We start from the raw sequence: 11709 nt of genomic DNA, 5'->3' as shown, positions 1-11709 counted from the left end.
AGTCCGTCGGAATGCACATGAATGGATGCAGGTTATCAGACAGGACGCTTACGTACGTGTCACTTGTCATAGTAGTTAGATCGGTTGTCAGAGTAGTACCTAGACCTATCAGGGATCCCATATCACTCCACCTGTGCACGCCTTAAACCATTAAAGAGCCTCCACCAGGTTGAACAGTCCTCTGTTGACATGTAGGGTCCATGGATTCATGGGGTTGTCTCCATGTCCGTACACGTCCATCCGCTCGATACGATTTGAAACGAGACTCGTCCGACCAGGCAACATGTTTTTAGTCATCAACAGTCCAATGTCGGTGTTGATGGGCTCAGACGAGGCGCAGTGGGCCTTTGGCTCCGAAAGCCAATATCGATCATGTTTCGTTGAATGGTTCGCACGCTGATACTTGTTGATGCCTCGGCATTGAAATCTGCAGCAATTTTACGAAGGCCTGTATTTCTGTCACGTTGAAAGATTCTCTTCAGTCGCTGTTGGTCCCATTCTTGCAGTATCTTTTTTCCGGTCGCAGCGATGTCGGAGACTTGATGTTTTACCGGATTCCTGAAATTCACGCTACACGCTTGGTATCGTCGTACGGGAAAATCCCCACTTCATCGCTAGCTCGGAGATGCTGTGTCCCATAACAACACTTTCAAACTCACTTAAATCTTGATAACCTGCCATTGTCGCAGCATTAACAACTGCGCCAGACGCTTGTTGTCTTATATAGACGTTGTCGATCGCGGCGCCGTATCCTGCCAGTTTACATATCTCTACATTTGAATAAGCATGGCTATACCAATTTCTTCGGCGCTTCAGTGTATAACGAAAGGGACTGCAGTAGAGCAACAAAGGCGTATTCACGTTTACAGATTCGTTGTGATCAGGAGTGAATTTCCACCGCAATGCCGGAGACACGAGGTGTGGACCAGTTTATAAAGACAGATCAGCTGCTAAGGAACACCGAATGCAGGTTGGCGGTAGAGCAGGATGCCCCACGGGAGCGCGTTGGAGGGTCCCTTCCTGACAGGCGTGACTTGCTGTTTGTCCTGCCCTCTCCCTCCGCCGCTGCCCTACATCCCTCACGTGACGGCCCCACGCCTTGTTGCGTTGTGCCGGCGTTCAAGTGACCGCCGGCTGCGGAACAACTGTCCGGAGTTCGCTCAAGTGTTTAATGTGCAGCCCGGACCGTGCGAAGGTCGCGCGTGTCCTGCAAGTGGCGGCAGTTATCCAATGAGGCTCCGCGCTGTGGCGGTCGCTGGACGCTCCAGTCCACTCCAGTCCAGCGCTCTGGGGGTTCGGCTGGCTACCTGCGCCGAGGCGGTGAGTCCCAGCTCAGACCACATAGGCCCACATCACTGGTCGTCAAACTGCGGCCCGCCTCAAGTGTTCATGCTGCCGCGATTCTCAGCCACATTTTATTATAATATTAGCTGACCAAACTCGGCATTACAGGGGTATTCATTTCGACAATTTTCTGTTAAAAACGAAAACAAAAAATGAGCTTTTCTTTGTAATGTAATATCGAAAAAATTTCTTTTACATGCCTTAGTCAAAACGCTTGTAAAATTATGAAACAGTTGTACAAAGAAATATACATAATGTACAAATGTATAATAAAATAAAAGACAGCAATAAAATAAAATACGGTAACATACTATAATGTTGCCATAATTGTTCCTTGCTAAACGTTTTACATTAGCAGTAGTCCTATTTCGGCATTGTTGCCATCTTCAGGCTATCTGCAACGAAATACGCAGTTAAAAGTTATAACATTATAACTGACAACAAATTTGTTTTACTGTGTGCTAGTGCTTACTTTCATATAGCATCGTGACGCTGTGGCTGTCTTATTATCTTGCTGTTGTATAGGTCGTTTTGTGGGGCGACGGGTTAATAATAATATATTATCATTCATAAGTAATAGCAGAAAATATTTGAAATGTTAGAAGATTTTTGAATGGCTGGGTACGAAGTAAAGACTAGACTTGCTTGGGTTGTATTTACTCGTATATATACGGCGCAGCGGACGGCCAAGGGAACACCTGCTGTCGTCCGCCCTATAGCCCCGGTAGCAGCCTTTAAACGGCCGCTTTCCCGGACACAAAACATTCTGCAACACAGTTTTGTGTTAATTTAGTATCTTCGTAATTTTTGTATGGATGTAGTTAAATTGGTTGAAATCACAGAAAAAGTTTTAGCTCGCCTGCATTTAAACTTTGCCGTCTAGAATTTTCAGAGCGTAACTGACAGTAGAGCCTGACAACTTAACTACAACTTTAAGAGACATTGTATTTGATATTATTTACATCCAGGCCTTGAAAACAGTTATAGCTGTGTTATTTAATAGGTTTCATCACCTGCTGTAACCAAAACTTTGTAGCATTAATATAACAGATACTTATTCTACTACGAATAAGGACGTTTTAGTTCCAAATTTAGTTTTCTGAAAATTACTCGAGAACTATTAGAGGTAGCTCAATGGGGTTACATAATGAATGTTTTTATGTTGAACTGAAGCTTCATACAAATTTTCATATTTCTACGCCTAATATTTACCGCTTTCAATATTTCTTATGAACGCTGATTCTGACCAAAATATTTTTTTAATCACGTTGAGACTTGAACCAGTTAATTTTGACATACGTCTGCACATTATGAACAGTTTTTGGTTTTCTAGCTTTATTATTTAGCGCCACTTGTTATTTTCTTAAAACGATGTATTTAGGGAAAAATATTGGTCTGATCATTCTGAAATTTGACAGTTTACAAAGTAATATACTAAAGGACATGCCGACAAAGTTCGGAAAAGCAACTGCAACTTTTCATTTAATTCCTAAATTATGGGACAATATTTGTGTGCTACGCATAGACGCGTTGTGCTGACGTGGCGCCACTAGCGATGAAATGGGGTAAGCCCCGCCACACTCCCTCGCTTCTGTATCTCTCCAAAGATACATCGCTTGTTTCGCCACAGTTTCCAACTGCAGCCAAGTTATAAAATATTCCTCTTAATCTCTATTAATTGCTGTTGTTCGCAGATGTAAGCTAGGTCTTTATCGCTTGGACATACTGTTGTGGGCTTGACAGCTACGATTGACAGCTAATCCAGCGATGCTACATGGTTACAATTTGTTTATTCATTTGTATGTGTATCGTAATTATCAATGGAGTGTGTAAGTACATTATCCAAATTAAGGAGCGGTGTATTTCTGTACTCTAGGCGCAGGTGCTTCGCATGTCTACAACGCAATTTTGTAAACGTCTGTATAGCAACGCCTCTTCATAGCTCTACAGATATCCATTGTCTTCGCCTACAGCAGTTTGCGCTACGCAGTTGAAAGCTATCAAAAGCGCATCCAGGTGTTAGGGATTTTGTTAAGTTGAGGCGACTATAGGAGCATCTTAATGGTACAGACAAATACACTACTGGCCATTAAAATTCTTACACCAAGAAGAAATGCAGACGATAAATGGGCATTCATTGGACAAATATATTATACTAGAACTGGCATGTGATTACATTTTCACGCAATTTGGATGCATAGATCCTGAGAAATCAGTACCCAGAACAACCACCTCTGGCCATAATAACGGCCTTGATACGCCTGGGCATTGAGTCAAACAGAGCTACGCGCTGTTAGCATCCAGCTGCCGCTGCCCAACACTACAATGGCAGACATCAATGCAAACCAGCCACAGACTGCGCACAGCACAGCCAGTGATTTTTCATACAGAGCGCTACGTGGCGTTACCAATAAGAAAACCTAAACAGCCTACTTACAAGTGTCGTGAATGGGAACAAGAGGTGACCGAGACGTGTAACCAATAGCACCCCATGCCATCACGCCGGGTGATATGCCATTATGGCGATGACGAGTACACGCTTCCAATGTGCGTTCACCGCGATGTCGCCAAACACGGATGCGACCATCATGATGCTTTAAACAGAACCTGGATTCATCCGAAAAAATGACGTTTTGCCATTTGTGCACTCAGTTTCGTCGTTGAGTACACCATCGCAGGCGCTCCTGTCTGTGATACAGCGTCAAGGGTGACCGCAGCCATGGTCTCCGAGCTGATAGTCCATGCTGCTGCAAACGTCGTCGACCTGTTCGTGCAGATGGTTGTTGTCTTGCAAACGTCCTCATCCGTTGACTCAGGTATCGAGACGCGGCTGCACGATCCGTTACAGCCATGCGGATAAGATGCCTGTCATCTCGACCGCTAGTAATACGAGCCCGTTGGGATCCAGCACTGCGTTCCGTATTACCCTCCTGAACCCACCGATTCCATATTCTGCTAACAGTCATTGGATCTCGACCAACGCGAGCAGCAATGTCGCGATACGATAAACCGCAATCGTGATAGGCTACAATCTGATCTTTATCAAAGTCGGAAACGGTATGCATTTCTTCTCCTTACACGCGGCATCGCAACAACGCTTCACCAGGCAACGCCGGGCAACTGCTATTTAGTGTATGAGAAATCGGTTGTAAACTTTCCTCATGTCAGCACGTTTTAGGTGTCGTCACCGGCGCCAACCTTGTGTGAATGCTCTGAAAAGCTAATCATTTGCATATCACAGCATCTTCTTCCTGTCGGTTAAATTGCGCGCCTGTAGCACGTCATCGTCGTGGTGTAGCAATTTTAATGGCCCGTAGTGCATATCGGAACTTCATTCATGACACGGCACTTTTTCATGCCTCTCTGTATTTATGTCATATCTCTTAAAATGTGTCTCGTACATTGTCACATTTGTGTAGGTACATTCAGCGGTATATGTGCGTACTGTCTGAGAAATATGTTGTGAATAGAGTTAGTAGCAAAGATGTAATAACTTTAAATGTCATGGATGACGCGACATTTTTTTAACTTATCTCAGGTATATGATGTCATATCTCCTAATATAGGCTATGTGTCATATAAGGATATAATTTTGTAGGTACATTCAGCGGCGTATGTGAATATTGTCTGCAAAACGTGTCGCGAATAGTGTTATTAGCACAAAAGAAATAAATTAAAACGTCGTGCAGAATGAGACAGTATTTTAGTGTTAATGATGTCGAATCTGCTGAACTTCCTCTGGCACCATGATATAATTTTGGAGGTGCGCTTAGTGACATATGTGGGTACTGTCTGCGAAATTTATTGCGAATAGAGTCACTAGCATAGAAGCAATAAATTTAAACGCCATGCACGATGTGGATGTTTTTTACGCATCGCATTGTTTATGACGTCATATTTCTTGAACTACGATAGGTTAGTGGTTTTTACCCCCGCAGCGTCCGCCCCAGTGCTGATTGGTCACCGCGACAGAATGTCAATCCTAAGGGCCCGGGTTCGATTCCCGGCTGGGTCGGAGATTTTCTCCACTCAGGGACTGGGTGAGCTAATGCAGTGAGCGCTCAGCTACGATCTACTCTCTTCTGCAAGAAGGAAGTCAGTACCAAGACTAAGTTATCTGTGCACCGTTCAATCTTTCGATCAACTTTGTTGTATGGGAGCGAAAGCTGGGTGGAGTCAGGTTACCTTATCAACAAGGTTGAAGTTACGGATATGAAAGTAGCTAGGATGATTGCAGGTACTAGTAGAAGGGAACAATGACAGGAGGGTGTCCACAATGAGGAAATCAAAGAAAAACTGGGAATGAACTCTATAGATGTAGCAGTCAGGGCGAACAGGCTCAGATGGTGGGGTCATGTTACACGCATGGGAGAAGCAAGGTTACCCAAGAGACTCACGGATTCAGCAGTAGAGGGTAGGAGGAGTCGGGGCAGACCAAGGAGAAGGTGCCTGGATTCGGTTAAGATAATTTTGAAGTAATAGGTTTAACATCAGAAGAGGCACCAATGTTAGCACTGAATAGGGGATCTTGGAGGAATTTTATAAAGGGGGCTATGCTCCAGACTGAACGCTGAAAGGCATAATCAGTCTTAAATGATGATGATGATGATGATAATGATATTATAAATGTGTGTTCACATGGAAATACATGTTATTACTAATTTCACAATTACCTAATACTTAATCCAATCGACTCGATTATCGTTTGTTGCTTGGCACCTTTTTGGCAAGCTTTTCACGAGATTTTCTGCATATTCTCTCGGTAACGATCTCCATATCTTCCTGATTTTATATGACAGCTGCTTCAAAGTATATATTGTCTTTCCTTGAAACTTCATCTTAATATACGACCAAAAATTTTCGATCGGATTTGCATCCGGAAACATTGCAGGTCAATCCATCGTGTGCACCCTACTGTCTTGTTTCCACGCTGTGCAGAGACGGCTGCGGTGTTTCGGATCATTATCCTCTTGAAGCACCCAGTTTGCCTCGTTCAAACCAAACAGCTCCTTAACGGACCTCAGAAGGCATTTTTGATAATTATTTCACACTTTTTTAGCTTTTAAATTGGCTGTAAAAAAGTGCAAACAGCCAGAACTGCACCCGACAAAACAAAACATTCAACTCTCACGCAACTTATCCAGAGCCGGCCACTGTTCTAGGCGCTTCAGTCCGCAACCGCACTGCTGCTACGGTCGCATGTTCGAATCCTGCCTTGGGCGTGGATGTGTGTGCTGTCCTTAGGTTGGTTAGGTTTAAGTAGTTTTAAGTCTAGGGGACTGAAGACCTCAGGTGTTGAGTCCCATAGTGCTCAGAGACATTTTGAACCACTACCAGAGATGTCGCTGCGGGCGTTACATTTGACATTACAGCGTACACTTTCTTGTGGAAGTGACTGTGCATATATTTTTATAATATGTTTGGATGCATCTAGGAACTTACAGTCGATTTCTAAAACGTCAATAAACGTTAAGAGCTTCTTAAGAGTGTTGCTTCCCTCCTCAGTAACAAACGAATATAGTTACAGAGACAATAATATTTCAAGATGCGCTTGATTTTAGTTCCTGTTAGTGAAGTCGGCCGTGATCTAAGTAACATTGGCCGCTTACGTCAGCGGCAGAGGAGTTAAATAGCACGGACATTGCGGGGGTAAAGGATGTGAGAGGCGGAATGTTTGTTTGTCGTCCAATGATGACAACTCAAGAGCGAGAAAGACTAGCACGGATCAGCTGCTATGGTATAAATTCTGACAAGGAAGTGACATGAATTCGCGGATGCGCATTGTAGAGAAAGTCATGCTCAAATGACGTACATATTTCTAACAAGGAATACGAAATTAAATTAAGACTGTTGTAATACGACGCAATAGGTACAAGGAAAATGACATTCAAAATATACAGTTCTAAACATTGATGATGGTGTCTGTTTGTTCTATATCGTGTCTCCCTACCACTTTCGCGCAACGACGCTCTGAGCGTGTTTTTTAGGTAATTAACTAGTTTGAACCTGGGACCTGTTGCTGGTAAGGAGACGCCAGACCACACATGACATGTAGATTTCAGAAGAGTTCAGTGAGACTAGCGATGATATAACCAAATACTTAATGATCTCAGCGTCAGCTCCACTGCACTCCCTGTAAAAGAATCTTAATACTAACTAAATTTAGTGGAAAGGGTTCAAGGCTTTCCTATTTTTAGTTAGCTGGTAAAATAACGTCGAAAAAGCAGTTAAGTTTACCATTGGAAATTTTATTCTACTTACAAAACATCGTTTATAAATTGCACTATTGATAAAAGGAAATGTTTTAATACAGGATGGTAAAAACCAACTGCGTTCAACAAAAATGTGAACGAATATTCCCTGAATGGGTTTCCAAGTTCTACAATCGATCGAAGGATGACCTATGCCATATCACATCTATAATCTAGGTTTAATTTAAGTTTCACAAAAGAGAAAACTATCAAAATGGTCTACAGTGACCCTCAATTATCTTTAATTACTTATCTAACTTGTCGTAAATTACAGTGGCTGATGTGGCTTCTCAATAACTATATAAAAGAAAAATCATCGCGTTTCAGATCTGTTCTTCAAGTGGCAAATGTGAACACCATGGGTTTTAATTAATGAGCGACACTAGTATTACGCAAAAAAGGGGTGTAACAGATGAGACTTCTGCAGGTCTGAGTGAAGCCTTATGCGCTCAAAAATGCGGCATCGCGTGCGTTCATTACCTTGTCGGTGTTTAGGCAGCGTCAGGGCGACAGCGGCCGGCGCACCAGCCATCCAGCTCGCCGTCTCGGAACTCTCACAACATCTCCTTACTACAATTTACCGAAGTTGGTCTAAAAATACTATCTGGCTGTGTTTTCATCTGACCAATCAGGGTCTCAATGTTAACCTTAAGCTCCGCCTACAAAAATTCTGTCTATCCAATGAGAAACGTTATACTTTCCGTGGTGGGGCAATGTTTTTAAAGTTTGCAACGTAACAGAGACGCTAAAAAGTCTCACGCTAAAACCTGCAGCTGGTGCGGTCCTTTTAGCTTTATCGTAAGATCTATACTGTTCTTCTGGAGGGCTCTATCTTTTAACATGGGCTGGGGGTGGTCCTTAATGTACCTGAGACGCGAAAAAGTCTCACGCTAAAACTTGCGGGTGGTAGTGGCCCTTTTTGTGTTATCGTAAGATCTATACTGTTTTTCTGGAGGGCTCTAGCTTTTAACATGGGCTGGGGGGTGGTCCTTGACGTAACAGAGACGCGAAAAAGCCTCACGCTAAAACGTGCGGGTGGTAGACTTAGCGGTAGGCTAGCGACATGGGTGTCCACTCCGTCCGTTATCGTAGGGCCTTCTAGCTTAACACGGTTCTCCTCTCGGCTTCTGTCCTCGTTTCTCCCCTCGGAACTGCGTCTGCCTCACGGTGGGAAGGTATGACATGCATTTAGGCATTCTTGTGTTAGTCTGAGGCATTCCATTTGCTCACTCGTTACTTGTATTACTTTGGTTAATTTAATGTCACGATTTATTCGGAGTTATGTGACATACTAGTAGATTTGCTTATTATGTCAGGGTTTTCATGGAAGGTGTTGGATTTGCCTGACACCTTACACAGTTTTAACATTCGCGATCGCGTCTCATATTGCATAATTCATTTACATACAAGTTGAAGGATAATGGTTCAAATGGCTCTGACCACTATGGGAGTTAACTTCTAAGGTCATCAGTCCCCTAGAACTTACAACTACTTAAACCTAACTAACCTAACGACATCACACATATCCATGCCCGAGGCAGGATTCGAACCTACGACGTAGCGGTCGCGCGGTTCCAGACTGAAGCGCCTACAACCGCATGTCCACCCCGGCCGGCGAAGGATAACGGAGTGTAGTCGAATTAAATCAGCTGAAGCGGAAGTAGTAGGTGAGCTTTGTTATTTGGGCAGCCATATAACTGATGATGGCCGAAGTAGAGAGGAAATAAAATGAAGACTGGCATTGGCAAGAAAAGCATTTCTGAAGAAGAGAAATTTATTAACATCGAATATAGATTTAAGCGCCAGGAAGCCTTTTCTGGAAGTATTTGTCTGGAGTGTAGCCATGTATGGAATGAAACATAGATGGTAATCAGTTTAGACAAGTAGAGAAAAGAAGATTTTGAAATGCGGTGCCACAGAAGAATGCTGAAAATCACATGGGTAAGATCACGTAACTAATGAGGAGCTACTGAAGAGAACTTGCGAGGAAAGAAATTTTGTTGTATAGCCTGACTAGAAGAAGGGATAAGTTGATAGGACATATCCTAAGACATCAAGCGATCCTCAATTTAGTACTGCAGGGTAGTGAGGGGGGTAAAAGTCGCAGAGGAAGACGAAGAGATGAATACAGCAAGCACATTTAGAAGGATGTTCGTTGCGGTATGTATTCGGATATGAAGAAGCATGTACAGGACACAGTAGCATGGAGAGCTGCATCAAACCAATAATCTGATTGAAGATTACAACAACAATAACATAGCCTAAAGTACTGTTATTGATCACTTAATCATCCGCTAACCCAATCAACACAACAGTTCGTCAGACAACTACAGTGTCACAACTTTGAGGTCAATTACTGTTATTGATCACTTAATCATCCGCTAATCCAATCAATACAACAACAGTTCGTCAGGCAACTACAGCGTCACAACTTTGAGGTGGTTGTGGTTGGCAGCAATCTGAAACAGAGAACAGACGATATGAAGTCTTCCGAATGGTGCCAGCTTTTAACGATGAGGGGGATGGGGGGACGACCAAGTAATCGTGCCCCTCCCTCTCGGTTACCAATTAAAAGTAAGATCGGTACATATGCGGCCCTATGTCTCGCCCCGCAATATCAGTATTGGCTCTCAAGCAAAAGCGTTTGACGATGGTACAGACCGCGCATGACATCATTATGCTGAAACCACTTCCTCCATCACATGAGCAGTGGCGGCAACTATTTGCATGGTGACTACAGGAACATTTTTCATCTTATCTTTATCTTAATTGTAATAACTTCAATAAGGGTTTCTTTATTACAACGGTGGAATTTTTCCAGCGTTTCGTTCCTTCAAAAGATATAATGAAGGAAATAATATTTTGGACCAAAACTAAAGTTTAAGAATAGAAAAGAAATTGCGAATACTTCTTTCTAACAGTTAGGATGTATGTCGCTACTCAAATCTAGAACTCTATGAACGACGAAGATATTGGGACAGTAGAATGTTGATATCTAACTCGCTGCAAGAGTTAACACTTTAATCAACGTTTTCTAACGTATTACGTTTATTAACTTGATATTGTTTCGGTACCTTGGTCCTCCTGCAAAGAAAACACAAGTGCACCCCATTAACACAATTATACCACCAGAGGCGCTTCGCATTGATGGGAAATTAAAATTGGTGGTACCCTTTCTAGGACTCTAGCCTTGATTCTATGGGGTGGAAAGCCCAAGTGCAGCCCCCCCCCCCCCCCTCCAGCACATGGAAACTGTCCAGAGAGCTTGGAAGTGACGTGAAGTTAAAAATAGTGGAGCGCTTTCCAGGATTCAAACCCTTATTCCACTGGATGAAAAGCCCAATTGTTTCCTCCAACACATGGAAACTGTCCAGATGCAGGTGACGAAGTTTAGGTTAGTGTACTTTATTTATTTTGGTTGGGAAACGGATGCAAGGATCAGTCCAAATTACGTAATTAATCATAAAGATGTGCGTAGTGCTAAATACGGACGGCATAAAATCGCAATACAAGTAAAAAACTGGTGATGCCATACAACTAGGGTTATCCTGTTGGGAAAAAATTTCGCAATATCACTCAAAACTAATGATAGACATACTCAGACTCTACCCTTCACCTACAAGCTGGCGGGAAAAAGGCAGGGGTGTAAGGTACTATCTTTATTCTTTTTGGTGGGAAATACGTTCAACTAATGAGATGCTGGTGTTCGACAGAGAGGAGTTTAATAAGTGTCTTACTTGTAAGCACACAGTATCTATCGTTGTTTGATGTCAGAGTTCGCTACAGCCGCCTACTCAATACCCACCCTGCAGCCTAGGTAATAAAAGACAATACACGCTATCACAACTGATGAAAAAATGCGTTACTATTCTAAATACACTTCCAAAATGCCGTGGAAAAAAAAGAAAAACCAGCACTCATAATGAATGGGTCTTAGCGCAACACATATACTGGGGAAAATTGTCTTCCTAAAAGACCGCAGGGGGGGGGGGGGGGGGGGGGCGGTAGTTGGAAGTGCGTTCTCCTCGATGTACAATCATAAACTGCCAAAAAAATGGTTCAAAAAGCTCTGAGCACTATGGGACTTAACATCTGAGGTCATCAGTCCCCTAGA

The 11709-nt window shown here is 43.0% G+C and overlaps 1 protein-coding gene across 1 annotated transcript in view; it reads left to right on the top strand.

Moving 5' to 3' along the window:
- Nucleotides 1-1101: 1101 nt before the first annotated feature.
- The window catches only part of LOC126335018 (carcinine transporter-like), a 145786-nt gene continuing 135178 nt past the window's right edge, over nt 1102-11709 (top strand). Inside the window, exon 1 of the mRNA XM_049997845.1 lies at nt 1102-1320. The gene's annotated coding sequence lies outside the window, so the exon portion shown is untranslated. The remainder of the gene's footprint in view (nt 1321-11709) is intronic.

The sequence above is a fragment of the Schistocerca gregaria genome, chromosome 2, assembly GCF_023897955.1.
Source record: "Schistocerca gregaria isolate iqSchGreg1 chromosome 2, iqSchGreg1.2, whole genome shotgun sequence".
NCBI lineage: Eukaryota > Metazoa > Arthropoda > Insecta > Orthoptera > Acrididae > Schistocerca > Schistocerca gregaria.
The sequence above is the reverse complement of the archived record's forward strand: the minus strand, read 5'-3'. Positions and strand labels throughout refer to the sequence as shown.